Consider the following 25,551-nt stretch of genomic DNA (forward strand, 5'->3'; position numbering starts at 1 on the left):
GCAAAAAAATAAAATGAAGAGCACTGGGATATTCCAAATTATGAGAGTTATGGCAGCACATCAATACCAGGGATACTGTTGTGCAGGACCCTGTAGCTCTGTGAGGAGGACACAGGGAAGCACACAGACCTGCTGCAATGGGAGGAAGGTAGAGCAGATGCTGCTGCCAGAGGCACACACTTAACCATGAGCAAACACAAGTCCTCCCAGTGACCCACACCAGCATGAGCCTAATGGCTTCCCATGCTTCCCAGTGCTAGCTGACCAAGCCCGTGCTACCTGCATCAGGAGGGTGGGACAGGGCACAGGGACAGTTTAGCAGCACTGCTAGAGCAGAAAGACCCAACAACATGGGGTTGTTATCAAAGGCTGCAGCCTGCCTGTGCAGACACAGAGGACTCCACTTATCAATCTGCTACCCATTTAGTACCACTGCAAGGGAGGCTTTGGAAATGCCTGCAGCCCTGGATGGAGACCTGGGACACAAGCAGGTCTCCCCAACAGCCATACAGGGAAGCAGGGTGCTGTGGTGCACAAACAAGGATCTTAAAGTTGAAAGGATCAGTCTGTTCTCCACCCTGGGGGCCACTAGCAGGACAGGCTGACACATGCCTGCTCTGAGCACATGCAAGAGGAGCACTTGTCTCAGATGAGGATCTGCTAGACCCAGGTTACAGCATTGCCTTGCCAACATGCAACCCAAAGCATGGTCACACTCTGACACCAATGCTCCTCCTGCTGCTCCATCCCTGACAGCACTGCCCCAGCACAGCTAGCCAGAGCAATGGCCAGGATAGCAGGGGAAAAAAGTCATAACTTATACATTTAACCCTAGTGCACATATCCATGTATCAAGCAAGCACACACCTATGCACTCTCTGAAGCTTTGGTCAGCAAATGCTCCTCAAAACATACTCCCCACCCGCCACAGACTCTCTCACTTTTCCAGCAAGCCACACATCAGCCTGTCTCCACCTTCTTCATTCCCAGGGATCTATTTCCCCTCCTATCAGCCTAAAAAAATCCAACAAGACCCTTTACCTCTTGCACCAAACTGGTCTGTGCAGCTCCAGCAGCCTCTGTGAGCCTTAACAGCCCCTGCTGACACCACAGCTCTCTTACAACCTTTGCTGGCCTACAGCCCCCTGCCTCTCCAGCCATCCCTGCAAAAAAAGCCTCCCCAAACTCTTACTGCAGTCCTACCCTTCCTTTTAAGCCTGTTCATCAGCAGTTTAATTGGGCATTTGACTACAGCCTGGGTAGGTAATGAGGCACCTCATTAACCCCCTCCAGGCAGCAACAGGGTGGGATTTGTTCACCTTTCTGGTTGGGGGTGAGAGGGTATTTCCTGCCCTCTTTTAAATCCACCTGTTCCAACACCAAAAGTCTCATCATGGAGTGATGGAGAGGTGCTCTGGCAGCTATGGGTGGCTCCCAGGCTTGTGGTGCATGATGGGACAAGCACCAGCATGCTGGGAGGGGCTGCAGGACATCATGGAGTGCTCTACTCCCCAAAACAGGGGGATGCCATTCGGCACCCTGCAGGCTGGTGTCCCCATGCACAGAAATTTCTCCATGTGCTGTGGAGCTCCAGGGCCGTGACAGCATTGGGGGGCCATGCATGGCTCCCCAAAACATGCTGTACTCCTCTGTGCCCTTGTGTCCATGTGCAGGGGAGACGACACAGTCCTGCAAGCATGTGTGTGCGCCTAGGAGCCAAAATAATGAAGCTATGTGGGAGGGAGGCTGGCTGTGACTCACCCTCTGCTCCAAAATACCCTTTCTTCTAGAGGAATCAGCTTTTACCTCTGCTCCTTGCTTTAAAGAGGGCTTTGAAGAGGTACGCCCCCCAACCCCAAGCCTGCAGCATCTTGCTGGTGGTGTTGCAGTGGCAAGAGCTCACATGCCCCATGGTGTGGCACAATTTTGTAGTGAAAAGAAAGGAGAAGCATCAGGGCATCCCAGCACACTGCTCAGCTGCCAGGCTGTTGAGCTGGGGGTGCTCTTGCAATGTTTGGGGTTTTATCCCCAAAACACTACCTCTCTCCAAATGCCTTTAGTGACTTGGCTGAGGTCATGGTGATGAAGCCAGGTGCATCCCTGGGTGTTTCTGCTTCTCCTTGCAGAGCCCCTGTGGATGTAATCCTCCCTGTGAAATAAGAGCAATGAAAGCTTAACATGACATTATGGAAAATGTAAGATCTTGCCTCCTTGCCAGGGACCTCACCCGAGCCAAAGGGAACACTGGACTCAATACAGTCACGTATGCCCTCAAACATAGCTATGCTGGTCAGTTATAATTGCATATAGCTTAGTACACCGGTCCTGATGCAGAGTAGGCAGAGGTAGCTTCAGTACATGGCTTCAGCAAGGACTCACGCTGAGTGTGATAAGGAAGTACGTGATCGGTAGACAGCAACAGCAAAGCTAAAAATTTCTGAAATTATGTGAAATAAGCTCCATGTTTTGGACAGCGAAGGAGACCAGCGTGTAACTAGGGGTGGAGGTGAGTCTCTGTCACACAGAGTTTCCAGTTGGGACAGAGCATCTCGGCACAGGATGATGTGCTGCCTGGGGTGCCTGGCCACCATTCCCTGGGGCATCGCAGAGAAGGCTCAATGGCTCAAACAGCCTCACAGGTGATTTCTACTGCGCTGAGCTGCCCTCCTCCCTGCACGCCACCACCTGCATATGCAGGCTGGTCATCCCAAGGAGTGTGCATGGTCCCTGAGCACAGGGGTCTCACAAGGCTGCTCACTCCATCCTTCCCGCAGGGCAGGTGTCCCTCTGCAGCCTGGCATAGCAGATGCAAAATGAAATGGCTGCTTACTGTGGTCATCATTAAGCTCATCCCAGAGCTACTCTGTTGGAGCACCGTTCTTTTTGTTCCCTGTGAACCTCCTGCATTTTCTTTACAGAAAGGTCTTCACATAATTGGGCATGAAAACGCTTAGCAAAAGGTCTCTTCGTATGTGCTGTCAGTCCTTCTTTTTTACATTTCTTCCCTCTTTTGATTCTACCCAATTAGCCTGTCACAGATAAGCTGTATTTCTTCTAAAAGAGAGTGTCATGGTTTAACCCCAGCCAGCAACTAAGCGCCATGCAGCCATTCACTCACTCCCCCCCCAGTGGGATGGGGGAAAGAATCAGAAGGGTAAAAGTGAGAAAACTCGTGGGTTGAGATAAAGACAGTTTAATAGGTAAAGCAAAAGCCACGCACGCAAGCAAAGCAAAACAATGAATTCATTCACTACTTCCCATTGGCAGGCAGGTGTTCAGCCATCTCCAGGAAAGCAGGGCTTCATCACACATAAGAGGTACTTGGGAAGACAAACACCATCACTCTCAACATTCCCCTCCCCTCCCTTCTTCTTCCCCCAGCTTTATATGCTGAGCATGACATCATATGGTATGGGGTATCCCTTTGGTCAGTTAGGGTCAGCTGTCCCGGCTGTGTCCCCTCCCAACTTGTTGTGCACCCCCTGCTTACTCGCTGGTGAGGTGGGATGAGAGACAGAAAAGGCCTTGACTCTGTGTAAGCACTGCTCAGCAGTAACTAAAACACCCCTGTATTATCAACACTGTTTTCAGCACAAATCCAAAACATAGCCTCATACTAGCTACTATGAAGAAAATTAACTCTATCCCAGCCAAAACCAGCACACAGATATAGTATTTATCATTGACTCCATGCTTGGCACCTGTATTTTCTCTGTTATTGTGTGGGTTTTTTTCCCCTGGCTTCAGTTCTCTGTATCGTGATTGCTCAGCTTGTTTACTGATCTCTGACTCTGAAAGTTGACACTGTGCTCAAAGAAACCACCCTCCAGCACATCCCTCCATCCATTACTGCATGCTAACTTTGCCACTACACTTTTGGCACTACAGTACAACAGCAATCCTATAATATGGTCATTTTCACACAACTTCAAACCAAGCATCTTTATTAGCAGGTGCTAAATTGCTGCTCCAGCTGCTGAATGGTAACAATTAACTCAATTAACATCTAAACAGATGTAATTTTTGAGGAAACGAACAACATTAATAACCACCAAAAGGGGAAAAAGGCTGCAATTACAAATGTGGAAAAAATCATGCACAGCTACAGACAGGCGTGTGCTGTTTCCAATGTCCCCTGGAGAGCTGTTAGAGCACAGCCCTTTCTCTGAGTGTTGGCAGTACGTGCAGCTCATAATATGCATCGTACTTGCTGCTGCAGCTGAGGCTGTATCTGCAATGGATGCAGCACAGCTTGTCTCTGCAAAAAGGTTTAAGAGGTATGGGTTTCATTTGCCATTCAGAGCCCCCATGCATATTGCAAATACAGGGAGATGAGCCCCTTCCAGCAAAAGCAGAACTTTGCCAAAACAGCTCACCAAACCACATTGCAAATGGTGTGCTTGAAAAAATATAGATAGCTTACAAATACATTTTGCAGTTTATAACCCAAATATCCCCATGGGCTTCAGCTTTTCTCTGCTTGCTCCATGTGACAGCCCTGAAGATAACCTTCTGAGCACTAAAACCACATGGATACAGAATGATGACCTAAACTCATCAGTACACCGGCTTCATCTTTGTGGAGTCACAGTCTCTCCTACAGAAAAAGCATTCATCAAAGAAACCAGACAAAAGCTACAAAGACAAAAAACCCCAGGCTTCTGCATTGTTCCAGTTCCAGTTTGGTGACCTCTGTTTACCAGGAGTGACCTCCTGTCCCAGCTCCATGTATCACACAGAGACATCTAATGGCAGAACAACAACACTGCGAATGGTGTAACTTAAAAACGTGTTACCGTACCAGCAGAAACATTGTTGAAAAATGTAAATTCCCAGACTGAGCTGTCTCTGCGACCTTGCCTGTGCTCTTCCAGCTCTCAGGTCTTGTGAATGTTTGCAGGACAAGACTTTGCTGCCCCAAATGTTCATGCAAAGGAAGCATTGTTGCTTCCAATCTGTCTTTATTTTTATGACAACTACTCCCCAAAAACTTGAGTCTTCAAGCTGATATCCCAGTGTGCTTTGGTTTTCACAAAGCATCTTTCATTGAGAAAAGCTTTTCTCACGGCCCGTGAGAGCTTGGGAAGCTCAGCAGACAGTGCAGTGATGGGCCCTGGCAGCTTGCCTGCGTTCTCCCCAGAGTCGGGTGGCATGTCCCCACCAGTGCCATGGGGCTGTGGTTAGTACCTCATCTCCTGGGCTGTCTCAGGGCATTAGTGGCCTTCTTCAGGGGAAATGGGCAAGGATGCTCTCTGGTAGCCCCAATTTAGTCACCAGCCCTAAAAGAGTCCACCCATGCCCAGCTCCCCTTATTGCAGCTGCTCATGGACCCCTTTTCCCCAGCAAGCTGTGCTCCCTACAAGTGAGGGACAGAACCCCTTTCCCAGGTCCTCTGTGCCCAGGAGGAGGGCAGCAAGACAGTGGGGACACCAGCTGAGGGATAAAAGGATTCAAAGTGCTCAAGTGAACCAAGGACCAGGACATCCAGCTGATGGAGATGCCCAGGGAAGGAACACTGGCTGCTGAGCAGGGAAGACAGCCAGGGATGCTCCCAGCTGCAGGGTCCATGGCAGCCACGGGCTCCCCAAAGAACTTCAGCTTGGAGAGGGCAACCACTGTGCACAAGGAGTCCCACGGCACCTCCAAAAGCACTACCAATGGGAGCATGCCCAGCCCTGGCAGACCCCACTGGGCTCAGGGAATACACATTTGAGCCAGTCCCAGTGGGCAGATACAGTAAGTGCAGATCTCTGTTAGGTTTAATGTTCAGATTAAATTTTAAAGAGCATTTAATTGGCAATCAATGCTATTTCCATTTATTCACCCTGCATCTTTCTGTGTTTGCTCAAAGGTCCCAGGTAGGTGGCTTGTCCCCAGGAAGGGGTGAGCACAGTTTGCTCCCGCTGGTGATCTCCAACCACAAGGAGCAAAGAAAGTGGATTGGTCTCCCTTTGAACCCAAATCCCTCCTGTCGGTGGCTGGAGAAGTTCTGGGTTGATTTGAGAGGGATTTGGCTTGATTTTGTGTTTTTTAAAGATCAATTCTTTATGTACAGCTGTCCTCAATCCAGATGTCAGCACAGAGGAAGTCAAACCCCAAATTTGTGTTTCACTCGGGATCCTGGCATTTCCACATTCATTTTCATTGCATTCAGGAGGAAAATAAAATATTTCAAAGATCCCCTACAAAATGTTCTGTGCTGGTACATGCAAGAACATTCCCTTTTGTCTCAGATGATTTTTGAACTTTTTGTAATTACCATTTAGGTTAGAAGTTTCTAAAGAAAGCAAAACCCAAGTCCCCTTGAAAGGAAAGACTGTGGCATTTTGCTCTGCTAGCAATGGTTTGCCAATAGTTTTCTCACAACAGGATTTCATCCTATTAATACCTCCCCAGAAAGGGCTCTGCTTTGACTAAACTTTCAAGGGGAAGTGACTTTGCTGAAAAATTTTGGGGCTAATTATACACAAATGAGCTAGATGGGTTTTTGCCCTCTTGGGAGTTTATCTCCATCTTTATTTCAGTGTAAATACAATCTCTTGAGCGATACACTCAGTCACGTAGCCTGCGTCATGGCCGGTTATTGACAGTGCTTACCCACTGCTTGCTGCCATCCTCTCTTTTAATTTTTAATTTGCTGTAATTAAGAGACCTACTGGAAACAAAGCAAACTTGGGGATAAAAGTGCTCACTGTACAGGGTTTGGCGAGGCGGCGGCTTAACCCACAAGTTGTTCTAGAAAAGGCAGCTAAAAGAGATTCAAGACCTCTCCTGATGCAAATAGGAACATCAGTCTCCATTTAGTCTTTAGTTAGTCTCACATTCAGCTTAAGTGTTATGGATTGGACTGAGTGGCTATTTGCAAAATACACACACAGGTTGTGCTCCTGCAACAGCACCCCTGTATTAAGGGCTACTCTTCTGCTTTTCAGACAACACACAGCAAAAATATCTCTTGGTGCCTACTCTCCAGCTGTTTTTGCTTTTGTCCCCAGTGGCAGCGGGCCAGTGATTTGGGTAATGATACATGTGCAATTATTTATCACCAGTCAATATTTGGTGGGGTTTATCTGGCCACAGGTAGATCATCATTTCCTTCTGGACGAGAAGATGGAAGCTTACAACACCTTAACATTCCTCCAGGATCACCATTTTGATGGGTAGATGACAGGGCAGCTTATGTTCCCCTGGAAATCAGGGTTGCTGCCAAGGCTTCCCAGGGCAAGCAGCAGCCTCCCCCTGGGGAAGGAGGCTGGCAGAGCCCAGCGCTGCCCAATTCTCTTCCCATTGGTATTTATTAACAAGCTGCAACACCATTGCAAGATAAGAAATGCTGCTTGGTGGGGGCCGAAAAAGAAAAGACAGCTGTTCTCCTATCCCCTGGAGACACATTTTAACAAGAAAGAAAAGCACTTGCATTTTACTTTTCAATGAGGACAGAAATGAGAGCGGAGCTTCAGGGGGTGTCCCGGGTGGTCCTGTGGGCGGGAGGTGCAGCAGCATCCCCGGCATGGGCTTTGTCGAGCCACAGTTCATGAATTCACCACTCTTGGTTAGCCCACTGGGGAAAAAAAAAAAATAAAAAAAATCAGGAGGGCAGTCTTTTTGGCTGGGTAATCCAATCCAGCCTGCTGGCAGAGTATGGACACTTCCCCAGAAGCTCCGTGCCAGTCTCAGCAGCTTGTGCTGGTCTTAAACCCCAAATGCCACAATGCCGTGTGGCCTGAGCCCATGCCCAGATGGCACAGGTGGGCTTCCACCCATCCAGGCATGGGCTGCAGCTGGCCCTGGCAGCAGAGAGGTCATGGCAGGGTGCAAGCACCGAAGGAGGCTCCGTTTTAGCCTCCCATGCCTGCAGAATGACTGAGCCAGCCCTGGCCTGTCCCCTCCCTCCTGCAGGCACTGGGGTGCTCCTGAGCCAGCCCCCCATGAGCAGGGGACCATGGCCTTCTGCCACCCCCTGCTCCCATCCTCTAAGCTGCTTTGAACCCAATGGGGTCACCCTGCTGCCTGCAGGTCTTGCTGCTCACCTGCCCAGAAAATCCAGGTTCCCCCAGCAAACCTGCTCATGGAGGAGCTGATGAGTCCTGAAGAGCTGCTGCAGTCCTGACCTGTCCCCTCTAGAGCCCCAGCAGGGGCTGCCTGAGGATGTGGGAGCAGGAGTTGATCACACCCACTCCTCCAGCGGGATGCTCTGGGTGCCTCTGTGTCCCACAGCATGGCTCTGTGCTTCCTCATGCACCTTGTGCCCCAGAGGGGCTTGTGGGGACGGTGGGAAGCCAGGATGCATAGTCATCTGCAACAACTATGCTCATGCTTTCAGGGCCGTTGGTTCCATGAAAGAGCCTTTCAAATAGGGCAGGGTCTGGGCAATCTTGTCTGCATTTGTAGGCTTGCTCTCTAATGAGGTTTATTCATGTCAGTGTTTCTCGATATTATGTGCAGTATCTGGATAAAATAACCCCGTTCCTCAGTGGGGAGTCTCCAGCACAGTTGTCTACACAAATACAATAACAAAACTCAGTTGCTTTTTCAAGCAATAATGGAAGTCATTCAGGATATGAGCCAATTCCCATCTCTTTTAGCATCCACTTGGTCTCTACTCCAAAGCTTTTTGGAAATCCTTAACTGGTAGCTTTGAAACATTTGGAAAAAAAATGGTTTCCCTTCTTCATTGATGTACTGTCTCTTTTTTCTGCCAAAACCCACACTTTTTTTGCCAAAATAAAAACCCACTAGTGTATGAAAGCAGAGCTCATCCTCCAGGGATGGGAGAGCTAGCAAGTAAGAGCTGACAGAAATAGAAAAGCTTCCAGGAAATAATATCTTCAGTGCTGTTTTATCTGCTTCATCATACTGCAGTCAGAAGAGATTTTACCAGGGTCCATATGAGCCCAATTAAACCTTTCTAATTTTCACAGACCTCTCTAGAAAATATGTCGCAAATGAAGGTCACAAAGACCTTGTGGAGACCCTGTTGCTCTTCACGCTTTCTATAACCCTTCTCCTGTGACAAGTCTGGCTGTGATTTACCATGCCACATTGCATGGCTTATGCCAGGTCCCACTTTGTCCTTGCAAGCACAGAGGTGGTCATTGGACAACCGTATCTCTGTGAGAAATTCATCAGCCATTTGTAGTTCATTGGGGAGGGACAAAGGACTTTGCTGGTGAGGTTTGCAGGAAAGAGATGGTAGAATTGACCCTATTTGGCTGGAATTTCTGGCTAAGAAAGCAAGCGTAGGGACATCCAGGTCTCCAAAGCCCTCCAAGGGTCACTCAATGTGCAGCACTATAGGAGATGTTTTCACTAAGGAGGCAGAAGGGACCCCAAAAGACAACCCCATTTGTGGAAGCAGGGGTGGGGCCACCTCTCTGGTGACTCAAGGACTCCACACAGCTGCAGTCCTGGTTTCCCACGGGTTTTGCTGAAATGCCTCCCATCCCACCACATCCGAGATCTCTGGATAAGACAAACAGGCAGGGTGCCTCTTCCAAGACAGATGTTTGTGAGGTGTTTGTGATCGGCTCCTTCCCAGTGGTATTTTCCAAATGCAAAACCATTGCAAACCTGGGAGGGCTTTGCCTCTGAGTGCACATTGGAGGAAGGGCTGGTAAAAAAATCCAAAACCAACCCCAACCCACCTTACTTTTAGCCAGGAGCTTGGCGAGGTTGCAGGTGTGACTTTGCGAGAGCAGGAGTGGAGCTAAGGGGGCACTTGCTGCTGGGTGCAGCCCTCCTGCCCTGCCATGGGCACGCAGCAGGTGACACCAGCATGGGGCAATGCAGCCCAGGGACATCTCTGTCAGACCAGCAAATGAGCCACATTGCAGAGTGCCCCAATACCAGACCAGCATCTCCCAAACTCAGGAAATATCTCAGGGTCCCAGCCTTGCAATTAATCTTTCCCACACGGAAAACCACAGGTTTCAAACTGCTCCCCGAACAGGGACCAAGTAAAACCTGACAAGTCTGACTTACAGACAATGCTGGCTTGATTTCGCCATGTGCCAAGTGTGCACCCTGTGCCTGGTGCTTGGCAGTGCTGCAATCAGTCTGGGGCGGGGGGATGCACTCCCCTGCCCCTGCAGGCACATCAGGCTTGCACACTGGAAGATGCTCTTTGGAGAGATCAGCAGCAGGTCAGGCTGCAAGAGTCCCGCTAGGACATGTGTATTCCTTTATGGGTCCAAAGGGAACATTTCTCATTATCTCTCCTCGCAATTTAATTAATCTGCATTCAGTAATGAACCTTGAAATTTCAATTAAAAACATCATTACTAATCAGGACAGGATTCAAAACAGTTGAGGGGCTCTTGATAGCTTTACAGTGGCAGGAAGTTTGTGTTCAGGCTAGGATTTGTGTGCTCTGGTCTCTTTATTTTGGACACAGATGTACAATGTTTTACACTTCTGCGTGTCCCTTTCCCATCCTGGCAAACCCAGGCACAGGACATACAGCTTGAATTTCCTTCAGGCTTTTGCTTTCGACAGAAAAACACAAGCCTCCAAAATAAGCCCAAAAAGGCAAGTCACCAAAAAAATCACCAAAAAAATACCAGCACCGCCGCCCACTGGTGTTACTCCCGGGACAGCCCCTGCCAGAAGCGGTGCGCTCGCCTGCGCATTGTCCAGTGATTAAAATCTTGTGAAGGGAGATCTGCATATCCTCAGCCCATCAAGCAGGCTGCCTCAACATCACTGAGCTGTACAGTCTGGCAGTAAATCAGAGAAGCCACAGAATGCAAGTTCTGCCCCTGTAGTGTCAGTATAACCTGACCCAAATGAGGCATCCCTCCCTGTGCCCAGAAAAAAGCCGCCTCCAGCAGGGCTGGATGCAACTGATTATGCCTTGCTGCTCCGAACACCATGAGGCCATAGAAATTACAGTACTTCCAATGCCGGTGCTTAAAAGTCGCTCCCATGACTGTAAATCCCAAGCCATGGAGCTAACAAAGCTCATCCCCTGGCTACAGGCCACTGAGTAAAAATTGGTTCAGGGTCAGAAACACAAGGAAGACTTATCTGAAAAAATAACAAAGGTAAGCAAGGTAGGAAGGGGCAAAAGAGAAAGAAATCCTGTCTGTGTACCCCAAGCTGCCCATGTCCTTTAAAAAATAAAGGAACGAATAATAAGTATGTTCATTGGAAGAGAATAAAATTGAGATTTTTTTTTCTTCCGAGGAAAGCTATACCTTCAGAAAGGTTTTAGGTGGATCAGGAAAGTTCAGTGGGCAGGGGACACAGTAATGCCAAAAGGCCTGGCAATGCAACGTTCAAAGGGAAAAACAGACAGAGGAAGGCAAAGTCATATTTTTTTATCTGAACCCACAATATTTGGACTGTAGTTTTCAAGCCTGGGCATCCAGAAATGTTATGTTTTCATTACTGAACAATGCAACTTGCCTTTATTACTTAAATACACTACAAATGGTGTTTTTCAGAGTGGTCAGTGCAGATATTTCTGCATTGCCATGAAGCAACACTGGGAAGGTCTCTGGAGCATTGCGTGTGCATTATTTCCCAGATACACAATTGCATGCTGATTGTAGCTTTTTGTAAAATGCCCAGAGGATTGAATTATCCAACCCAGGAGGTATCTGTGTAATGACACTTATTTTGTTTCTAGTGCTACACCAGTCAGAAACCCTTTTTGACTACTAAACTCCCATACGGGCCTATGGGATTAGCTAGGAATGGAGCTGAGAGCTCCCACAGACACACTGGAGATGCTCTGGCTGCCCAGAGGACGCTTCAGGTCCCCAGTCCAGTCTGTGGAGCAGAGCTGCCCCAACGCAGGACAAAGAGCAGCTCCAGGCTACATTTGCATCTTCATCAAATCACAATACCCCTCCTTCCTGGGTCCTAGTGACAAAAATGTGAGGAGGGGTGAGGAACATTGCTGTTCTGTGCATCCTCTGGAAAACTCTCAGGGCTGTCTCTCAGAGCCAGAGACCACCCTGGATTTAGTGGAGTGTCAGCTGTAGGCAGGTTTTATTTGGTGTTTGGCATCGCACAGAGGCAGTAAACGTTGTCTGCAGCATCCCAGCTCTGCCTGGTTAGTAGGCAGATGGGCTGATCATGGAAACATTGAAGCAGGCAAAGCCAGGCAGAGCCCTTCTGGGTTCCCAGTGGTATTTGCATCCAGTCTTTAAGCCAGGACAAGTTCAGGAAGGGCAATGACCACAGCACTGCTGTGACTGGCCCCATAGAGTGGCGAGGCACCGCGCAGATGGAGCAGGGGTCCCTGGGCAGGCACCGGAGTATGACGTAGGCAATGCCCAGGCAGATGCGCTGCTGATGCCAGAGCTGCCTCTAGCCTGCCAGGTCTGGAAAAGGATGGGGAATGACATGGGCTGAGATTCACATGCTGCTCCTGCCATGCAGCAAAAGACACACTCCCACATAGGGATCTGAGCATCTCTTCTCCCTTTCCAGTTTCTGCATCCTGAATTTCTGCACTGAACTGGCTGCTCAAGAGCAACAGACACAAATTATTCCTCAAGGCACCTTCACAAATAGCTTTGAACTGTGGACATCGTGAGAAGACTGAAGTTTGAGTACAGCTCCGTAAGTGCAGGTAAAAGCCCCATCATCCCAGCTGCTTCTCCAAGGAGAATGCAACTGAAAAAGGCTAAATGGCAACTCTGGAAAAAAACCCTCTCATTTCATGTGCTGTTTCCAAAGCCTGGCTAGTCTACAGCTTGGATAATTAGATTTCATCCATAGAGGCAAAATTCACAGAATAAATTATTAATCACAGATTGTTTGCCCAGTATCAAGTGAGAAAGAAATGAGCATTCAAAAAGCCAGCAGCTTGACAACGTTTCCACTGCATTATGAAAAGATGAGGTGCAAGCACCAGTACCTACAGCTCATGGATATTCTCCCCAACGTCCACCCTGCAGCCTTGCTCCTCAGGTTGAAATGGGGATGGTGAGATACCTCCTTCACATACAGTGTATTGCACAGATGAGACAACCAACATGGTTGTGCCACAGCTATCCAGAGAGCTGGGCTGTCTTGCCATCCTCACCGGCAGCAGGTGCTTCCCAAGCATTTCCCCAAAAATCCCCTACCCACACACATTGTGCATGACCCTGGAGGGGCTCAGTCCATGCAATGGGGGATCTAAGTCCCAGTTTGTGGCTCCTGGCCCCTGTGGCTGATGTGTGTCTTAGTTACCACTGCATTTTCCCATGAAACAACCATCCTTCCTCTGAGCCTGGCCGGGCTTGCAGCTCAGAGATGTTCCCTGGCAAGGAGCACTGGGGTAATTTTGCATGGGGGCCACACCCAGTATTACAGCTTTGAAAAAGGAGGAAACTTGGGAGCTTGGCTCAAGGGAACACAATAATTACCTGAGCAAAAAAAAAAAAGAGCCTTTTCTTTCCTGGTAGAAAGCATCTGATAAAAGCCTGAGACCAGTGGTATTTGTATTAGCAGATTTTACATCCTCCTTGTGTGTACTTGGACTGTGAGATATAAATCAAAGTAGGGGTTCATTCCAAGAACAGTTTATTTTTATCTGAGAAGTATGTGCTGGCGAACCAGATATTAGTATGTTGATTCTGTTGGTTTGGTGTGATTTATAATAGTTTCTATTGTATTATACTGTGTTTCACTCTGGAGTACTTAATTTATCCACGCGCGGGTTTAGGTTTTTTGTTTTGTTTCATTTAATTTATATTTTCTTATGGGTGGTTTTAGGTTTTAGCGGTTGGCTGCAGCATTGTAGCACTGTAGCAAAGGAAGAACGTAAAACCATGAAAACGAATTCTAAATGGGATTGCAATCAAACATATCCTGCTCTAAATTGATCTGTGCGAGGTGGAGAGTAAAGCAGCAGAGAGTGCTTCTCAATATATCATTGCCCTCTAACCATGGCAAATCCTCACCAGAGCATGGGGACCAGCCTGCATCCCTAGAAGAGATGCATCAGGAGGCTGAGGTCCAGGGTGGTACCTGCTGCAGCGGAGGTAAAGGAGGCACTGGCAGGCTTTGGAGCCCTTGTTTGGCTGATGCCATGCACAGGATGGCATTAAAATTGTCAGCCTGAAATATTTCCTCACCAGAACAAAAATGACACACGGGTGAAGGGACGTAGCAGAAAGGAGATGGTGGAAAGCACCGTCCGTCTCCAGCGAATCCTGCCTTGCTACTCTCCCAAGCCAGTTAGTGGGCTTTCCTACAAAGCGGTTTGTACTTTGGCCCATGTAGCCCTTTAGCTGCACAGTGTGGCATGACATCCGGGATCCCTTTGGTGTGTATTGTACCTGCTGCTGGTCTCCCATCACAGACACCGGGATGGAGCCTGCAGCCTGCCTGGACCTGGGGATCACCATCCTCACTGGCTCCCACGTTACTACACTGATGCCAGCAGCCAACTTAGTTGTATGCCAGAGGAGGGAAGTCATGGAGACGATCTCTATTCCTCCATCCCCCTGTCACTTTTTGTTAGCAAACATTATAAACTCCACCATCAGGAAAGGATTGGCCCTGAAAGCCACGCAGAAAACGGCTGTATCTACAGCTCTGTGCCTGGATTTGCTCAGTGTCCCCTTGGCTCTCCCAGGGGAGCAGCACAATCCCTGCAGACTATAACTAGAGTCTTTGGAAACCTTTGCAGGGGTTGGGATTTCAGGAATTCTGCAAGGACGCCCAGTGTCACAACTTTGCTTGGGCTCTGCTGGTGGGGACGGTTCATGCTTTGGCCATGGCAAGGGGAGTGTGCCCTGCGCTGGGCTGTTCATCAGTGTGACTCCTGCAGCTGGTAATTAAAGCCAGGAGAGAAAGAAGAAAAAATAAGAAAGGAAAAATCACCTTCTTCAGGATTTATGAGAATATAAACCCAGGAGCTGAGATGTTCCTATCACCACCTATGAGGCCCAAGGGACAGCTTTGACTTAATGCAGAGTCGTATGTTTCTCTCGGTTATGAATTGAGAAGGTGATCTGGGGAGTTCAAAGCAGAGACGTAGGAGTGCTTAAAGAGGAGCATGCAGGAGCCTCGGTGCTGCCAACTTCGGTCTCAGTGTTTTATTTCTACAGCAGTACCCAGATCCCATCTGGACTCAGGGAGGTCAGTGAGGTCCCCCACCCCAGGCCAGCAAGAGGTTTTGGGAAGGGGCAGGTGGGCAGCAAGGTCTGAAGCCCACCTCCCCAGAGGTACATGGACACCTATCACAGCAGCAACTGGGCTGAAGAGGTGCCTACTGCACCAGAGAGGGGTGTGCTGCCTTTCGGAGGGACTGAGATGGGTTTTGGACTGTGCTCTGGAGGGTTTGGAGCACCAAGCCCCCACTTTTTCCACCTCTCAGGAAAGCCATGGGGATGTTACATCCTTCCCGCTCCCCCTTTAATTCCAGCAGCCCCTGGTGAAGGCACCCATCAGGGAGGCCAGAAGGATCATGGCCCTGCTCTAACAAACAACTCATTACCCAAGAAGAGCAAGGAAAGGCCACGCTTAGAGCTCTCCTGCCCCAAGCACCCAGGGCTGTGGCCAGGAGGACTCCACACCAAGGAGAGGGAGGCACCCCAAACCCTAATATAACTTGATAAAAAGGAAAAGCAAAAGAAATGTGTGTCCGGGGGAAAAAAAAAAAAAAAAGAAGGGGGGGAAAAAACCCAAAAAAGCAGTACCAGGGAGAGTCTTCAGGAGGAAGTTTTGAAAACACAAAAATGAAAACATACAACCTGAAGACTTTGTATCCACTTTGGAGCAGGACAGAGCGATCTGGAGCAGAAGTTTCTGTAAACTACTGCAGACTTCCTGTAAGAGGCGGGGAAAGCACGGAGAGCCTTACCATTTCAGGTTTCTAACCCTCCGCGGGAAACCTGTCTGCCCCTCGGAGCGATCCCCAACTTCACTGATGAAACAGCCACATACATTCCTGTTAAGGTAATCGCCTGCCTTAATAATTCATGGCCTGCTTTCAGGAGAGCTTGAAGCTCAGAGGAAATCTGAAAGCTGCTATATACATTTCGATCTGTAGCACTGATCTGTGCCTACCTTTATAAAAAATAAAAATCAGTGAAAGCATTTTTATTAAGCTACAGGGTCAAGTAATAGATCCTTCCAAGCTACAGAAGTCATGTCTGGCTTGTTTACACTTTTTTCTCCCCTTAAGTCACATAATAAAAGCATTATACTGAAAAGAAGAGAAAGATCTTAAGATAAAAGGAGTGCTACAAGACAAATATGCTTTTAACAGCCTGGCAAACCAGAGTGCCTCATAGAAAGGTTGTTCTCAAGTTGTCCTTCAAGGGAAACATCTGCATAGATGGCTTGCATGCCTGCTTCCATATTGCCCATCATTACCATCATTATAGTCTTTAATTGTCCTAATTGCATTAGTGCCAGTGGATATTGTTCCCATGGGGCCTTGGATCTGCCAAGGCTTCATAGACTAACCTGGCAGGTCAGGTGGGAAGCAAGGAGGTAAGGGGAGGTGTGGGAGGACAGGATGGTGTGGGCCAGCACCAGCCAGAGATAACCCAGTCTGCCATGTCACCTGGGCTATGGGTCAGGCAATCTGCGGGGTCACAGAAATGCTGCTCCCCTAGGTCCACCTGAATGCTCCTGGTCTGACGACTCCACCAGTGGATGCAGATCTGTGCTCCTCAGCAGGCAATCAAACATCACTGGCCTGGCATCACCAACCCACCCTCCCTGCCATGTGCAGGAATGTACAGGCCTCTGTATGCAGAGGGCAGCATCACTAGTCACAAACATGCACACCCCGTCGCACACCCAACTTCCCAGCCGCAGGACAGGCTGCTCCCTGAGTACCACTTGCTCCTGCTGAGGACTGAGATGTCTGCCCTGGTGTCTGCAGCCAGGGGCAGACTTTCTTGTGATGTTTAGTGTCTGAAGACCTATATGGGCATGGGTTGCCTTTGAAACTCTAGTTCCTACCTCCAAGCACAAAGCCCTGCTCTACTGAGCCAAGTGGAAGCACTGCGGTTAATAAGACAAAACCCAAAAGTACCTCCAATTGTAAGCTATCTCCTGCTTCCTGGCAGAAAAAATGTCTTTCATAAAGTGGCTTACCTAATTACAGCCCAGCATGCTGTTCAAATGAAGAAAAGCCTAAAAAATACAACAGGGTGCTGTAAAATGGCAGAGCTCACAGAGGTCCAGGAAGCTACTCTGATCTACGCCAGTTCAGGGACTGACCCTTTACTATTCAAAGACTCATCCTTTGCTGTAAAAATAGTCTCCTTAGCAATGCATGGTCTTGGGAGTCAACCAGTCAAAGCACAAGTGCAAGCCAGCACATGAAGAACCAGCACAAAACCCGCAATCCTGCAGTGTGTCCTTATTTGGTTGCATCCATGACCACTCATTTGCAGCCTAGCTAGGAGAAGCAGAGACATTGTCAATCTAAATTAAGGGTGTGCTCCACCTGAGCGAGTGCATCTGCTCTCAAAGTCAGAGAGCAGCACCATCTCCTTCAGAGACATGTCCAAGGAAGCCATGCCCAAGGCAGCTATTAGTTAACCTGCACTGAGCCAGAGGTTATACCAGAAGTCAAATCCCTTTCAAAAACTCCTGTCTTTAATACATACTTGCTTCAAAACATGGGGATTCCTCATTGCCATAAACTCTGCAAAGCCTTTTTTGGATTTCAGCATCACTTTCAGCCTCAGTGATACTGTTTGGCACAAGGTTGCTCAGGCTAATGAGATTTTGAATGGAAAAGCATTTAGCTGATTAGTTTGTGATTTACCTTCCTAGAGTGTCATCAAGTGTCCCTTCCTCTCCTTTTATCCACCCACATGAATGGATGTCTCCCATTCCTTGTTAGGGATGCACCTCTACAGATGAGGTGTTGGGTTTTCTCCTCTTAGCTAAGACACTCCTTTTTTCATTTTCTCACCACACCCACCCCTTTTCTTTTTACACACCTTCTTCATTTTACAAGGAGTTCTGGCTTTCAGCAAGGTTTTATAATCCTTTATGAGCTTTGGCTGATTTAACACAATTCTCAGAGAGACAAGCGTCTGACTGGGAGAAGAAAAAGTCCTATAAAACAGCTTCTAGATGTTTCAGAAGCTGGTCTGAATACCCTCAAGATACAGACATGGTCTGACATACCACTGGGACTCTGGGATCCATCTTCCAGGAATCGGAAAGACCCTAGGCAACTATATGCCATTCAAAAGGACTCACATTATGAAATGCATACAGCCTACAACTGTTGCAGCCATTGGAGTGGCACAGGCAGGACCTGTACCGCCAGCCTTTGAAGTTCATGGGAACTCCTCTGATACTCTCACAGCAGGTTTTCCTCATCAAGATCCATCTCCAAGAGTCACTGCCTGGGGACAAATACCATGCCCCTACAAAACGCCAAAGCTCCCAGTCTCCAAGACCTTGATTATCTTCTTCTAGCCCATGATTTCCAAGTCAGTGTGGGATTTGCTGAAGTACAGCCTCGTGACACCTGGATAATAGTGGCTAATTACACCAAAAGACTCAGGAAACCTTACCGTGTGGATCTGACTCCCTGTCACATTTACACCATTTTACTTTTATTTCAGAAGGTATAGAATAAACCTACAGTCAATTACTCCTACTTTTGGCCTTTGTGCACTGCCAGGTATTTCAGTCAGTATGAAAGACACTCTTAGAATATTCTGAATGACTGCTCCAGGCTGTTGCAAGCAAACACTTAACCCAATGCATGGAAAAAAACAATACTCCTCTTTTCACTGAAGAAGTCAGTGGGCTACATCTTTGATGAGGCAGTATCTTATTTTGCAAAGCACTATGACTGGAGCAGCAGTTCAGGCTAGGTATTGAGTGGGCTCAGTACGTTGGATTGATGCTGCTGAAACAATATTTACTGGCACTGCAGAGTTCAAGGATACACCAAATCAGTCAAGTGATGCTCCTTTTTAATTTCATCAGGAGGAAAAGCAGAAAAGGAGCCAGGAAAGGAACAACTAACTCAGAGGCATCCAGGGCCAGAGTGGGAAGGTGCAGAATCCTGTAGCAATAGCTCTAATAAACCCCTGATTTTTTTGTGTCCAATTATTAAATGCACCTAAAATTATTTTGACTTCCTCTCTCAGCGAAGACAAGGAGACACAGAAAACCCACACGGGACATGCAAGGAAAAACGTAAAGGCACAAATGCATTTTTTTGGCACAAGATGCAGCTTTAGCTGGTTGTTTTAGTACCTAAACCTAACCTAAACCTAGTTGGCAGGACTCATTGAGAGGGCTTTAAACTAGGTTAGAAGGGGGGAAGAGGATATAAACAGGCTCGCTAGTGAGGGGCGGCATGGTAACGTTGGGGGCAAAATCAGTAGCCTGGCTCAAGTGCATCTACACCAATGCACATAGCATGGGCAACAAACAGGAGGAGCTGGAAGCCCTTGTGCAGCAGGATAGCTATGACATAGTCGCCATCACAGAAACATGGTGGGACAACTCTCATGACTGGAGTGCTGCACTGGATGGCTATAAGCTCTTCAGAAGGGATAGGCAGGGAAGGAGAGGCAGTGGGGTGGCTCTGTGTGTAAGGGAGTGTTTTGACTGTATAGAGCTCGACAGTGGTGATGATAAGGTTGAGTGCTTATGGGTAAGGATGAGGGGGAAGGCCAACAAGGCAGACGTCCTGTTGGGAGTCTGCTATAGACCACCCAACCAGGATGTAGAAATAGATGAAGCATTCTACAAGCAGCTGGCAGAAGTCTCACAATCGCTAGCCCTTGTTCTTGGTGGGGGACTTCAACTTGCTGGATATCTGCTGGAAATACAACACAGCAGAGAGGAAACAGTCTAGGAAGTTCCTAGAGTGTGTGGAGGATAACTTCCTAACACAGCTGGTAAGTGAGCCTACCAGGGAAGGTGCTTCACTTGACCTGCTGTTTACAAACAGAGAAGGACTTGTGGGAGATGTTATGGTCGGAGGCCCTCTTGGGCTTAGCAACCATGATATGATAGAGTTCTCGATTCTTGGTGATGTAAAGAGGAGGGGCAGCAAAACTGTTACCATGGACTTCTGGAGGGCAGACTTTGGCCTGTTCAGGATGCTGGTTGGGAAAGTCCCTTGGGAGGCAGTCCTGATGGGCAAAGGGGTCCAGAAAGGCTGGGCCTTCTTCAGGAAGGAAGTCTTAAGGGCACAGGAGCGGGCTGTCCCCATGTGCCATAAGACCAACCAGCGGGGAAGACGACCGGCCTGGCTGAACAGGGAGCTTTTGCGGGGACTCAGGGAAAAAAGGAGAGTCTACCGCATTTGGAAAAAGGGGCGGGCAACTCAGGAAGAGTACAGGGATCTTGTTAGGTCATGTAGGGAGGAAATTAGAAAGGCAAAAGCCCAGCTAGAACTCAATCTGGTCACTGTTGTAAAAGATAATAAAAAATGTTTTTATAAGTACATCAAGAATAAAAAGAGAGCCAAGGAGAATCTCCATGCTTTGCTGAATGTGGAGGGGAACATTGTCACTAACGATGAGGAAAAGGCTGAGGTACTTAATGCCTTCTTTGCCCCTGTGTTTAATAGCCAGATTAGTCATCCCCAGGGTTTTCAGCCCCCTGAGTGGGAAGACAGGGATGGGGAGCAGAATGGAGTCCTCATAGTCCAGGAGGAAGCAGTTAATGACCTGCTACGCCACCTGGATGCTCACAAGTCTATAGGGCCAGATGGGATCCACCCAAGAGTACTGAGGGAGCTGGCAGAGGAGCTTGCCAAGCCACTTTCCATCATCTATCAGCAGTCCTGGTTAACAGGGGAGGTCCCTGATGACTGGAGGCTTGCCAATGTGACACCTATCTACAAGAAGGGCCAGAAGGAGGACCTGGGGAACTAGAGGCCTGTCAGCCTGACCTTGGTGCCAGGAAAGATTATGGAGGGTTTCATACTGAGTGCGCTCAACAGGCATGTGCAGGTCAGATAGGGGATCAGGCCCAGCCAGCATGGGTTTATGAAAGACAGGTCCTGCTTGACCAACATGATCTCCTTCTATGACATGGTGACCCGCCTGGTGGATGAAGGCTGTGGACATCATCTACCTGGACTTGAGCAAAGCCTTTGACACTGTCTCCCATAGCATTCTCCTTGGGAAGCTGGCAGCTCATGGCTTGGACGGGCGTACTCTTCGCTGGGTAAAAAACTGGTTGGGTAGCTGAGCCCAGAGAGTAGTGGTGAATGGAGTTAAATCCAGTTGGCGGCTGGTCACGAGCGGTGTTCCTCAGGGCTCTGTTTTGGGGCCAGTCTTATTTAATATCTTTATCAACGATCTGGATGAGGGGATTGAGTGCACTCTCAGTAAGTTTGCAGATGACACCAAACTGGGCGGGAGTGTTGATCTGCTGGAGGGTAGGATGGCCCTGCAGAGGGACCTGGACAGGCTGGATCGATGGGCCAAGGCCAACTGTATGAGGTTTAACAAGGCCAAGTGCCGGGTCCTGCACTTTGATCACAACAACCCCATGCAGTGCTACAGGCTTGGGGAAGAGTGGCTGCAAAGCTGCCTGGCTGAAAAGGACCTGGGGGTGCTGGTTGACAGCCGGCTGAACATGAGCCAGCAGTGTGCCCAGGTGGCCAAGAAGGCCAACAGCATCCTGGCTTGTCTCAGGAATAGTGTGGCCAGCAGGAGCAGGGAGGTGATTGTCCCCCTGTACTCAGCGCTGGTGAGGCCGCACCTGGAATACTGTCTCCAGTTTTGGGCCCCTCAATACAAGAAAGACATTGAGGTGCTGGAGCGTGTTCAGAGAAGGGCAACAAAGCTGGTGAAGGGTCTGGAGCACAGGCCTTATGAGGAGCAGCTGAGGGAACTGGGGTTGTTTAGCCTGAAGAAGAGGAGGCTGAGGGGAGACGACATTGCTCTCTACAACTACCTGAAAGGAGGTTGTAGTGAGGTGGGTGTTGGTCTCTTCTCCCAAGTAGCTAGCGATCAGATGAGAGGAAATGGGCTTAAGCTGTGCCAGGGGAGGTTTAGATTGGATATTAGGAAAAATTTCTTCACGGAAAGAGTAGTCAAGCATTGGAACAGGCTGCCCAGAGAGGTGGTGGAGTCACCATCCCTGGAAGTGTTCAAAAAATGTGTAGACGTGGCACTCTGGGACCTGGTTTAGTGGGCATGGTGGTGTTGGATTGATGATTGGACTGATGATCTTAGAGATCCTTTCCAATCTTAATGATTCCTAGTTTTTTTACTTTCATTGTAAATAATCCAGCCACCAAGCCAGGAAATATGAAATTGCTATTCTACCCTTAATTGGTTTAGTGGTGGACTTGGTAATATTAGGTTAATGGTTGGACTGGATGATCTTAAAGGTCTTTTCCATCCTAAATGATTCTATGATTCTATCCAAGCTTCTAGGAGCCAGCAGAAATGGTGTGACCATCACTGTATAACCAAATTAACCACAGCTGCAGTGAGAATCCTGGCTCCATTTGGAGCTCTCTCCAGTGAGCTCCACTGCTTTACTGCCTGAACCTGCTGCAGATATGGATGACCCAATGCTGCGGCAGAGATGCAGGAGGATGGGGAGTCAGAGGCTGCTTAGGAGGGTGAAGTGCAGTCACACAGCTGGACACAGGGCTGTATTATGGAACAGCTGCTAAACCTCCTTTTTCAGACTTGACACCTTTCTCTAGCTGCTCATGATGAGGGGAGAGACCAGACTCATGGTATCTTGAACCATGCCCAGGCACAGGTCTGACCCCAAATTATTGTTCAGTTCTGCCCCACAAACACACAGTGTTTTCCCAGTAAGAAATGTCAGAAGGTCAGCAGAAAATGACGTCTTTTCTTTTGAAAGAAGGGGGAAAATTTCAGAGACTTTTTGGATAGAAAATGTCCACTTTGAAATGTCTCCTACCGTCACTTAAGAGAAAATACAGAAGTGTCAGCTCCACGGATGTGTTTGCATATAACCTCTTGCACCATCAAAAATTTCTGACTCCCTCTCTGAGACACTATAAATAGTTGTTCGCACAATTAACAGGTTTCTGGGCAATCTACAGAAAATCATAATCCACATAAAATCAATGGGATCAGCTTTCCCGGCTGTAACAGCAAAGGTCAGACGGAGATCAAAGAGGCAGAAGATATGACCCCTGGGACAAGCAGTGGTAGCAGCAGTAGCTCTGCAGCCTGGCGATGCTCCAGGGTCCCCTGCGCTTCCCGGGACAACCCCGATGGCTGCAGTGGGCTGTGGATGCAGAGAAGCATCTCCCCAGCAGCATGTCACCCCACTGCACGACAACACATGTTTTTGATTAAAAATGCATCTCATCAACTGTGGCTGAGGTCTCCCCAGCCATATATTTAATATTTTATCTGTGCTGGCTGTTTGACTGGAGCGCATGTATTACCGGCCTCTCCAGCTGGCCACTGCCCCAAAGCTGTAATGACACAATCTGACAAGGAGTTTTCTCCTTTCTCACCTCTGCAGCATCCCAGCAGCAGCAGCATCCAGGACATGGTGTCCACTAACAGTTACCACAGCCCAAGGTGTACACAGCCTGTGTGTGTCCAGCATGTCACCTGTCTCAGAAATCACTGCTGGCCAGTGCAAGAAGTGTGTTTGAAAGACAAGCAAGCGTCGTCCTGGCTAGGACTTAATTTTTCACATGGAAAACTGACTTTCCCAAGCCATTGTTTGCTTCACCCTTAAGACAGTTTGGGGACTAAAAGCATCAAAGAACTGACTATTTATTTAAGAGATAGCAAAGCTCAATCATCAGCTGACAAAGTGCAGATCTTCTCCCAGGACCACACGTTTTCACCTTCCCTGTCTTCTGTTGCTTGATTTCACCAGAAACTGTCTGCAGCATTAAAGTCCTCATGGACAATACCATGGAGGTGGTTGATGGCTTTACAAGAGCTGTTCTGTTCTCCACCAATGCCCAGTAAATTACTACCCCTGGCAGATAGGCATACAATCTGCTGCGTCTCATGGTTCAACAATAGGAATTTCCTTCTGTAGTCATTCCAGGGATGAGCTACATAGGTTTGGCTCAGGAGAACCTCAGGACTTTATGTGCTTTAAATTCCCTTCACTTTCTCTCTTGTGTCATTAGGTCCTAAACTGGATTGTACAGGCAACACATGTTGCAGGAGATTTTAGTTTCTCACTGTTCAAATCACAAAGTGTGATCTAATAGCAATGGGCCCTCGTGGGTGGCAGACACACCCACTTGCAGCATGTTAACCAAAGCAAGTCTGCGCTTGCAGCTGGACCAGACATTGGGGTAACACCAGAACATGTGTGGTCAGCCCTTTGGGTGAGGTAACCTATTCCTACAGGCCACATTATTTCTGCTGGCTTGCTCAGACGTGCAGACTGTGGCTTGCTCATTCCACCATCACAGACACTCGTGGTTCAGGGGACACATGGGGACTAGCCCCATGGCCCACTGGAATAGCTCATCATCAGCTTGGGAGAGACCAGTGGAGATCCTCGTCTGCCTCTTGAATCTCCACTTGGCTAGGACAGGGAGAAGGAGCCTCAAATCTTGGGCAGGAATGAAAGGAAAGCACTTAAGCAGCTCATCAGTAGTCTCTCCAGTCAGCTAGCTAGCTTCAGGGTGTATGCTGTTGTGCTCCAGATTGGAGCTTCTTCCCAGTGCGCTTGGCAAGGACATTGGGTGTGGAGGTGAAAGGAGCGGGGCTGAGAACGCCTTCAGGATCCAGATGAAAGAGGATGGAGTTCAGCCCACGCTCTGTTTAGAGTCCATCGGAGACATCGTTTTGTGTGAGAAAAAAGAGAAAAGTGTATTTAAAAGAAGATAAGTATTTCACAAATGCCTTTTTCCCCCCTCTAGGATGGTTGTGATGGGCCTGCCCACAGCATCAAGCAATTTAAATGGCTCATTGCATTTGGGGCCATGCAGGAACTCACCCTGCCAGTGCTTCCTTCTGGGCAGAATTTGCCTTTACAAATGTCACGGAGGAAATTGTTTCCCTGAGAGCTTTATTGTTGATTTGACACGGAAAGGCTGGCATGTGTTTTTTCATGGGGGGACGCTTGTCATTGGAAATAACTGTGGAACAGCTTGCAGAGGTGAAAGCCCAAAAGCAGGAAAGAAAAGGCTCCACCTAGCAAACACATGAGGACTGGATATTTTGCAAGGCAGGTGATGATTCTTCAAGTTTCTTTTGCACAGTCTTGTAAGCAGCAGATAAGTAAACTGGCAGACCCCAGGTTTTTACAGCCCCAGAGGCCAAAACACTTTGCAGCCATGTCACCTCCAAGCATTTTGAAGGCAGCTGATGTTTGTGCAAAGCTGGTTTTGATCAATGATCTGCTCAGGGTCCTGTTGATAATTGAGTACTTCATTTTGGTTGGAATGCTCTGGTTTTATGCTCCAATCATACTGTATTCACCCTCATCTTTCTAAACCTTTAATCTTCCCAGCCTTTGAAATAGGCTACTTCCCATCCAAGCATCTCCATCCCTTTCCAGCAAAAATATATAAACCTAACGATTAATGAGTAATTAATGCATTAGAATGCTACAGTTGACTTTTCTTTGCATCACAATTACTCACAACAAAAGACACATTACCCATGTCCATTTTAAAGGCAT

Source organism: Pelecanus crispus, chromosome 5 (assembly GCF_030463565.1).
Source record: "Pelecanus crispus isolate bPelCri1 chromosome 5, bPelCri1.pri, whole genome shotgun sequence".
In the NCBI taxonomy this organism is placed as follows: domain Eukaryota; kingdom Metazoa; phylum Chordata; class Aves; order Pelecaniformes; family Pelecanidae; genus Pelecanus; species Pelecanus crispus.